This window comes from Carassius auratus, unplaced genomic scaffold (assembly GCF_003368295.1).
Source record: "Carassius auratus strain Wakin unplaced genomic scaffold, ASM336829v1 scaf_tig00008648, whole genome shotgun sequence".
In the NCBI taxonomy this organism is placed as follows: Eukaryota; Metazoa; Chordata; class Actinopteri; order Cypriniformes; family Cyprinidae; genus Carassius; species Carassius auratus.
In genome coordinates this window covers 148903-158589 of record NW_020523969.1, presented here as the reverse complement: position 1 = coordinate 158589, position 9687 = coordinate 148903, and positions in this window count along the sequence as shown.

Here is a 9687-nt window from a genome sequence, read left to right as displayed (position 1 = left end):
CCCATTTATCTGCCAATTTCCTTCGTCCACGTTCGCCTTTGTTAGCCAGTAAAACTTGATCCCCAATTTCAATACTGCAACATTTGGACCTCTTGTTGTATAGGTCTGCCTGACGTCGCTGACTGACCTCAGCATTCCTCTGAGCAAGGGCCAAAGCTTCTTTCAAATCATCCTTCAATCTCCTCACGTATGCATCATAGTCAATGAGGACATCGTCCCTCTCCACACTGCTGAACATCACATCCACTGGGAGCTTTGGAACCCTGTAAACATCAAGTAAAAAGGCGCAAACCCAGTCGACTCATGGGCAGTACAATTATAAGCGAAGGTTAACGATTGCAACATCTGTGGCCATTTCTGCTTTGCCCTGGGTGGCAACACCCTTATCATACCACCCAGGGTTCTGTTGAACCGTTCGACTAGCCCATTGCCCATCGGGTGATATGCAGTCGTTCTAGACTTTCTTACTCCAGCAACTTCCAGCAAGTCATGAATAAGCTGGCTCTCGAAATTGGCACCTTGATCCGAATGGATCCTTTCTGGGAAGCCATATACGCAGAAGTACCTATCCCACAACAGCCTTGCAACTTGCTTTGCCGATTGGTCTTTACAAGGGAAAGCATGGGCCATCTTGGTAAAGTGTTCTCTCTGAGAACAGTGGTAAAGAGTTCTCTCTGACTTGCTCCGCTTCTCTCAACAGCACACTGTACGGCTCACACATCAACCTCCGACTGACAGATCCACGGATGAAGGGCTGCCTACTCAAAACGTCTGCGACCACATTTCTACTGCCAGGTATGTATTGGATGCTAAAGCTATAGGGGGCCAGCTTATACACCCACCTCTGCTCACATGCATCAAGTTTTGGCTTTGTCATAATGTATGTTAAAGGATTGTTGTCTGTCCACACAGTAAAGTCATGTCCCTTTAACCAGTGACTAAACTTGTCACAGACAGACCACTTCAGAGCCAAAAACTCTAGACGATGTGCAGGGTATCGTGCTTGTGCGCGAGTGAGAGCTTTACTGGCAAAGGCGATAGGACGTGCCTTAATTTCTCCTTCTGGGACCTGTGACAGCACAGCTCCCAACCCATCCATAGACGCATCAGTGCATAAAATGAATGGCCGGCTGAAATCGGGGTGAGCCAGTACAACGGATTCTAACAGAGCTGTCTTTAGTGTTTCGAACGCCACACTGTGCTCTTGCTTCCAATCATTAGGGTTAAGTTTTTTGAATGATGCAATATCTCTCAGAGGGGTCTTCTTTCCTCTGGGTGCAGCAGTCAAGGCGAACAGTGGCTTTGCAATACTGGAGCAGTTTTGAATGAAGTTTTGATAATATAACCCCATTCCCAAGAATGACTTTATCTTTTTAGTTGAAGGTGTCACTCCATCCGGCATCATCAGATCAGATACAGATATGGCTGAGATGGCGCTAACCTTGTCTGGATCTGTTGCTACACCAGTGCCGTCAATGACATGCCCCAGAATTTTCACACTTCTTCGTAGAAAATGACACTTCTTCGGGGCTAACTTCAGTCCATGTGCACGGAGCCTAGAAAACACAAGCTCAAGTCACTCAATGGCCACTTCTTCATTTGGAGCATACACAAGAAGGTCGTCCAGATAGCATAACAAAGTGAGAAAATTCTGATCCCCAAAGATGTTGGTCATGAGTCGCATAAAGCTGGCTGGACTGTTACAGAGCCCTTGAGGCAGACGGTTGAATTCATACAGGCCCATGGGAGTCGTGAAGGCAGTGAACTTCTTGTCCTCTTCAGACATTACAATGTTATAAAACCCAGAGGTCAAGTCCATTGCACTTAAGATCACATTTCCTCCCAAAGCTGCTAAACAGTCAGCCTGGTGAGGCAAGGGGTGGGCATCCTTAACAGTCCGAGCATTTAGCCAACTGTAGTCCACACACACTCTAAGGTCTCCATTCTTCTTCCATACCAACACTAGTGGCGAAGCCCACTCACTATTGGACTTGCTTATAATGTCCTGTTCCTCCATCTCAGAGAGAACACTCCTCAACTTCTGGTACTGTGCTGGTGGAACGCGGCGGTAAGGAAGCCGGAAGGGACGATCATCTGATAAATGGATACGATGTACAAACTCCTTAGCCTCACCACAATCTAGTTTGTGTTTGGAAAATACATCCTCATGCCTCATAATGAGTTGTACTAGCTGACTCTTCCAATAGTGGGATACTTCACATGACTCAATGTCTAAATCGCCAAGACCAAGTTTATGAAGGCTTTCACTGAGCTTGAAGGCAGGGCAATCTCCTTCATCAATGCCTCCGATGATACTCTGACTCTGCACACTCACCATCTCATTGTGTTTGCGATCCGGGTACACATTGAGGTCCTCAACAGCAATAATAGGGAAGACATCAGCTATTTTCGTGTTCCTTCTCAGTGTAATAGCCTTATCAAGGGGATTCATGATCCTGACTGGGACCCATCCATCACCAGATATAGAGGCTATGACTCTTCCCACCATTATGTCTTTCTTGTGGGTCTGCGCCTTGGACGGCTCAATCACAACAGCACTTCCCATGGAAATAGGGACATTTGACGGAAGTCTACCCCACACAAGGTGTTCATGTTTGGGTGAGAGAGTGACAGACTGGGCTAGTTTTGCAGTACCCACAACATCAGGGATTTCACCACCCTTCCACCTGTTAATGCCTGACAACATGTTCAGAAACTGCTCAATTTCAGGTTCTCCAGATGTCTCAGGACGATTCATCACATTCCAGTAGCCAGAGGTTTGCTTGAGTTGAGTAAGTATGAACTTGATAACATTAGTTCCTAGAATTAACTGGTCTCTCTGTCCCGGGACAACTAGTGTAGGCACACTCACTAACTTGCCATACACATCCATCTTAAGCTGATAGACTCCTTTTGGTCTGACTTTAACACCACCACAGCCAATGAGAATAACATCGATTTGTGACTGGTCAACCTGTGCAGACATCCCCATGTTCAAAAGATCACGCTCTGTTTCTTCATTGATCGTACACGCCATGGATCCGCTATCCAGAAGAGCTTGGACTGTGAGTTTGTCATTCAACAGAACTGAGGTATAGAACAGACTATCAGCCTTTTCCAACCTTGAGATATTCTGGAATGAGACAATACTGTTACTGGAGACAGACTTGCAACATTCATCATAAACAAATAAATCATCATCCACATTGAGGGTTTGACACTCCCCACTCACATAGTCCCCTCCCTTATGTGAGTGTGTTAGTTTCCCTGAGCATGCGGGTCAGAAGCAGATGGAATAGAAGGCCCGACGACTTTGTGACATTGCTTTTGCTGATGCCCAATCTCCAAGCACATCAAACATCTCCTTTCTCTCATACAATGTAAATGGGTGGAATGTTTCCTATCACCACAGACTCTGCACGGGGGATAGCTGCGACACTGAGTTGTTCTCGGCTGTGAGACGGGAGCATTCTGACTGGTACGCTCCAAAACCCTTTCCAGCATACTTAAAACACGCTCTAAAGTGCCAGCTTCCGAAGTTGCAGGGTCAGCAGCCTTCAAAGGAGTGTCAGGGACGTAAACAGGTGCATCTGCCTTCATACTATATTGATTGGTGACATTGATGGGGACAGTTGATACTTTAGCTGCTGCGACTTGGACAGTGTTAGCGTCATGTGTTACAGCAGACAGTTTTTTAGACTGGACTTCTCTCTGGTGTTCATCAATGGCCTCCTGGATTTCCGTGACTGACGATTTACTGATGGGCTTACACCTAAACATACTAGAGAGATTTGGTTCTGAACAGTTTCTGATGAACATCATAGCAATTTCAGAACTCATGTTTTTCATCTTTTCACCTTGTTTCTGCAAATGGCTGTCTGCCAACTCAGCAGCTGCATTTAATCTGACCCAGTAATCAACAGGGCACTCGTTAACTTTGGGTTGTGTCGCATAAAAGTCAGCTAGCGGTTGACATGATCCAGGGCTTTCACTGAAGTAACGTCTTAACACATCATAGATGGTTTCAGGGGAGATGGCTTCATCAGGGCTGCTTTTGAGTCTAACCTTTACGATACTCCGGGCCCTGCCTAGCAGGTGGCTCAGTACCTCATCTACCTGATCTTTGTCAGAGCAATCTGCTTTGTGGAGATACAATACCATTAACTCAATCCATTCTAGAACTGTGTATTTGTCCGTTCCATCTCCTCTAAACATTGGGGGTTCTTTGACATCAGGATACTATGAGGCTAACATTAGTAAGATTTCGGCCTGCGTTAGATGGTTCAGGTGCAACAGAACTGAATGGGACTGAACTGGAGGGGGTGACTGGGCTTTGACTACTTAATAGCCGGGTGACGATGGAATCCCCTATTTGACTGCCTAATTCTCCAATGAGTTCACGTAACTGCTGTGCAACATTATCATTTGCGTCACTAGGAGTAGAAGCAGTCGGCCCAATAGGTTGGTTTGGTAGGGTATCATGTGATTGAGGACAATAAACTAACACTCTAGGTTTACCAACAACAGGTTTTTCTACACCCAACAACCCTCTGCCTCTACCCAGATATGGTGTCGTCATATCAAAGTCTTTCCTTACCCCAGCCATAGTGTACACTTACAACAGTGGTAGACTAAATACACAAGAAAACAACCCTCAGAGAATGTCTGATAAGTATGATGAGAAAAAAATAATAATCATAAAATACAGTTCAAAGTGTTAGTCCGCAGAAAAGGTCTTGTCCCTTTTTTAGTTACCAGAACAGTGGTGAAATCGATTCCTCAGTCTCAACATGCAGCATTCAGACACCATGAGCACGTTGAACAACTCCGGCGATCGGCTGCAGCTGATCCAGTTGATCCAGTAGGTCACGGCACCATTTTATGTAACAGGTTTACTCTGGTTGTGTTTTGTTGTTCTCAATGAAGACAATGTGGCTGGAGGAGGTCTCAGGATGTTTTATTCTGCAAAAAGCAGGTCTGCAGAAACACACAGAGCACAATTAAACTTTTTTTTTGGGATACACCTTCTCTCCCCTTCAGTCTGCCCGTACAGCATGAAGAAAGCAGCGCTCTCATTTGAAGAGCGAGAGACAGCACAACCGACCTCGTCAGCAGCATATGTGCTTCTAAAGATGGCGCTGTAGGCCAATCGCCCGAGGTATCATGTGCGTCACCAATATGTGCCCCATACAAGACAGTATTCTGCATGAACGGTTCCTACTATAATTAATTATGTACATTATGCCCCATAATAACTCCAAATAAAAATATGAAGCACAAAAACATAAGTTTTGATGAAGTTCATAACAATATTCATTCTTTGAACCAGCTACACAAAGCAATGCTGCAATTTAATCATTATTTCAACCTGTTTTATGTATTTGTTGTTATTATTTTTATTGAATCTATGCATATACATGTGAAACAGATATATACCCGGTCACAATTTCGGTCTGAGTTGGATGTAATTGTCAAAACGGTGCTACCAAGATGTAGACACAAAACATACTGATATATTTCGTGATTTACAAAATCCCGCGATAGGATAGATTATCTCGCGAGATCTCGCTTTCTTCCGGAAGTTCCGGTACATCAAGCAGGCAACCACCACTAGGAGGAGAGGATTCGAAGAGGACTCTTGGAGGGAGATTTGTCGATATAAATTACATAAAATCTACTGTGGGGTAAGTACATTTTGTATTATTTGATTAATGTGCTTGAGTTTTACTTGTTTGACACGAAGGAACCGAGAGAAATGATGCCCACGTTGTCAACTGTAATTCAATGAGTGTGGCTAAAATTAGCTAACGTTAGAAGGCTAAAAGTTACTTATATTGATGTAATTTTTATTGGTACGCTTTAATTATTAATCGGGGGACATCACAGCTCTCCTGTCTTATCAGAAATGTCCTGTTCACTTTCTCACAGTTACACTGTGAGTGTTTCTCAGGGGCATCACATTAAAGCATAACACCTTTATTTTACAAATAAAATCTAATGCTCGATTACCTTTTTTCCTAATGTTTCATTCATGATTCATTCATCTTGGTCCAAGGTTGTTGTTTTTTTTTGTTTGTTTTTTTAGCTGTAGACAATAAAGATATTTTGAAATTAAGTGCATGTCATTTATCTCAAATGTTTTATTTTATTTATTTTAAAAAGAAATGTATTCTCTTGCCTCAGATGCTGTGAAGAGGTGGAGACTCTGAATTGGATGCAGCGATGACAGAACACCTGAAGCTCACTCCAGGAAGAGATGGGGGTGGAGGTTACTAGAAATGAGCCAAACAACTGTAGTTTGTTTAAGGGATAGTTCATACAAAAATGAAAATAGTCATAATTTTCTCACCCTCATGTTACGATCATAATAAATTTCCTACAGTGGCAGTTAATGGATTGTGAGATCTGCTTGGTTACAAACATTCTTCCAAATATCTTTGTGTTTATAAGACAACTGTGTAAGTCAATGACAAGGTTAATAAAGAATTGATAAAAAGAAACCATCTTTTAACATTCTAGTAGAAAACATTCTCAGAAATGTAATATTTTAATTAATGTCGGTTCTATACAGTTTAAAAACATTTACCCCACTTTGATTTCATAAATAGCAATGTTTTCAAACATGTTTTATGATGAGGATCTTATGTTTTATGATTTTCTTGTCACATGACAATGATGGCTCCTGCAAGGTGTTTATGTCACATGTTCAAATATTAATAATATTCTTAATATTATATGATTAAAGTATTTTAAAATAAATGCAATTAATATTGATTTATATTATATATTAAAAAACATTAATAAACAAACACTGCAAATATAAATTTTTAACAATAATAATAGACTTTAAGATTGAGTATTTCAGCACTTTTTATTCAGTGATGACCATCATTAAATCATATTTCTGAAGAAAAAAATGGTAGGCCTGTAAACTTATTTCAGAAATCCAAAATGGATACAAAGATAACATTGAAAAACTAATTTTTAAATATATTATCATCTTTAAGATTCTTATTTGTCATTGTCCCAGTAAAGCAAACATGAAAACAATATGGTCAGAACACAGAAAGGTATATAGGTTTGAAACATGAGGGTGAGTAAATGAAAGAATTTTCCCTTTATGTAATAATTCAGTATTTTGTAATTAGTATTTTAGTTTGGTTAACAGATGGTAAACTGTTCAAAAACGATAAAATGTGCTAAATCAAAACATGCTTCTTTGTTTGCATATGTCCACAAATAATGTGTTATTGTTAGTGATGTACACGTGATTAAGATGTTTTATGAACGTTCATGTCTGACTGGACCGATCTTGAACTTTTGTCAAGATGTTTTAAACCTCAAGACGTAATTGATTGCCTTGCACGATGTTACACAGTGGGTGTGTGATTATTTTATATGCAGGCTTTTATATACATACACTTAAACTATGCAGCAACGCATTTAAAAATCCAGAAGACAACGACGTCCAGAAATCGACGCATTTAGACGTCCAGGGACGTGCAGAAAAGACGTGCAGTTCACGTCTACAAGACGTCAAAGACATCGGTTCAACTTTCATTTTGGAACTATTTTTCAACCATGACGGGACGTCTCGAATGGACGTCTTTTCAACGGTCAAAAGACGTCTAAATGTTTGCTGGGTTGTAAAGAACAACAAAAGGTGTGGAAAATATTATTTATTCAAGAATTCCCTCATCGTACAGTTTATTTCAGTCAGGGCAGTCTTGATTTCGCCCAACTCCTTGGCCACCTCTCTGATTGAACTAATGACTTCCCTCTGCATTTCAAGGACTGCATCGGTGAGGACACGTCCACTGCTGGAGGGTTGAGAGCTGCGTGCCGTGGAGACGCTGGGTCCAGACGGCTGCTCAGCTGCAGCATCGTAACCACTGGCCCCGCTGGAACACCCAGCAACTGAAATAAAATTGTCCTATATTAATAAACTGTAATTGTGTAGCCTGCATACATTTGACTTGACTGCATTAATTTTACTTATTTCTCTTACCTGTGTCACCCGGTGCATCTGGCGCGTCAGTGTCCCCCTCCGCCTCAGTCACCACTCCACTTAATAGGGATTCCTCAATAATTGCCGCCAGTCTCTCATCAAGAGCGGTCAGCTCCGGTGTCCCCTTTCCCCCGCCCGTGGCAGACACACTCTGGAGATGGAGCGCTAGACGTTTTTTTGCCTCGACTTTGATGTCCGACCATTTCTTTTTTATTTCGGCCACGGTCCGAGGTTGTGAGGCTACAGCATTTACGGCGTCTGCAACCGTTTGCCACTCAAGTGCCTTTTTGGCACTAGTAATGCCCACACTGTGCCCTCCAAACAACATTTTTCTCCTCTTTTCCACCTCGCCAACGATAACTTCTACTTCACATTGAGACGTTTTTTTTTTTATTTCCTCTCTGTGTTTGCCATGATTTCGCAATCAATGAATATTAACTTGTGGGCGTTTCACGGACTATTTATGGGCAACTATGGGCGTGTCATGAAGCCGCAAAAGCTGCGCTACATTTAGAATTGATTGTGATTTATTAAGGGAAAAATCTGTAGGATGTGGGTGCGCACGGTTTTATAAATCCGAATATTTCTGTGCTTACGCACGTCCTATGTTTCATCCGTACGCCACTTCTGACGCAAATCCTACGCAAAGTTTTATAAATGAGGCCCTGGTCTTTTTATGTTATTTGACTAAACTTTTATTATATTAAAGTATTTATTTATTTTTTTAACATGCAGAGTGCCTTAAAAATAATTATCATAACACTGGTTAGGCTTATTCAGATTTTCTCATTGTCTGAATTATCATTATGAAAATAAAAAACAATTCAGAAATGAAATAAAATATAATTAAATGTGACACAAATATATATTTTTTCTAAAATAGCAACAGTGTTTACCACAGCAAGACCACTTTAGCCTGTAAACTCAATAATATCTCTCTGGAAATAAATGTACAAATATCAATGTCAATATAAAATGAATAATATACCTGACCTGCCATCAAAGTGCAGTGTGAAGGAGATGAATAACACATGTAGCCTGTCATTTGTTTACATTGCATAGGTGTTCAATTTTAGACAACAAGAACTACAACAGTAATAATAATATTAATCACTATATTCCAGTGTATCAGTTGTTTCATGTTTTGTATCAATATTTAAGGTGGACTTATTGATTAGGTGCAAGAGTAGTAGTGATGGTTAAAATAATAGATTAATGCTGAAATAGTAAATTGAGCCTTGTTCCTAGATGGACAGAGAGTGGAAAGTAATAGATCAGATGAGGAGATGGAGATAGAGGAAGAAAAGAGGAAAATGTAAGTGACAGAAAGAGAACAGGGAACAGCAAGCCAGAAGACAGAGGCTGGTGAGAAAGAGGAAAATGTAAGTGACAGAAAGAGAACAGGGAACAGCAAGCCAGGAGACAGAGGCTGGTGAGAAAGAGGAAAATGTAGAGGCACAAGCGTTTTCTATAGTTTTTACTATAACAGCTGTTCTTAATTATTCTGTTGAACAGAGAAGAAAAAGCCATCAGGTTGGGACAATTTAAGACATTTCAGTTTCTAATCCCAGAGCTATTATTAGGTGGAAAGAATTATTATTATTTATTTTTTTACTTTTAAACTTAAAATTGTCTCTTCTTATCTGTTTCTTTTTCAAAACTGCATCACAGCATTTGCT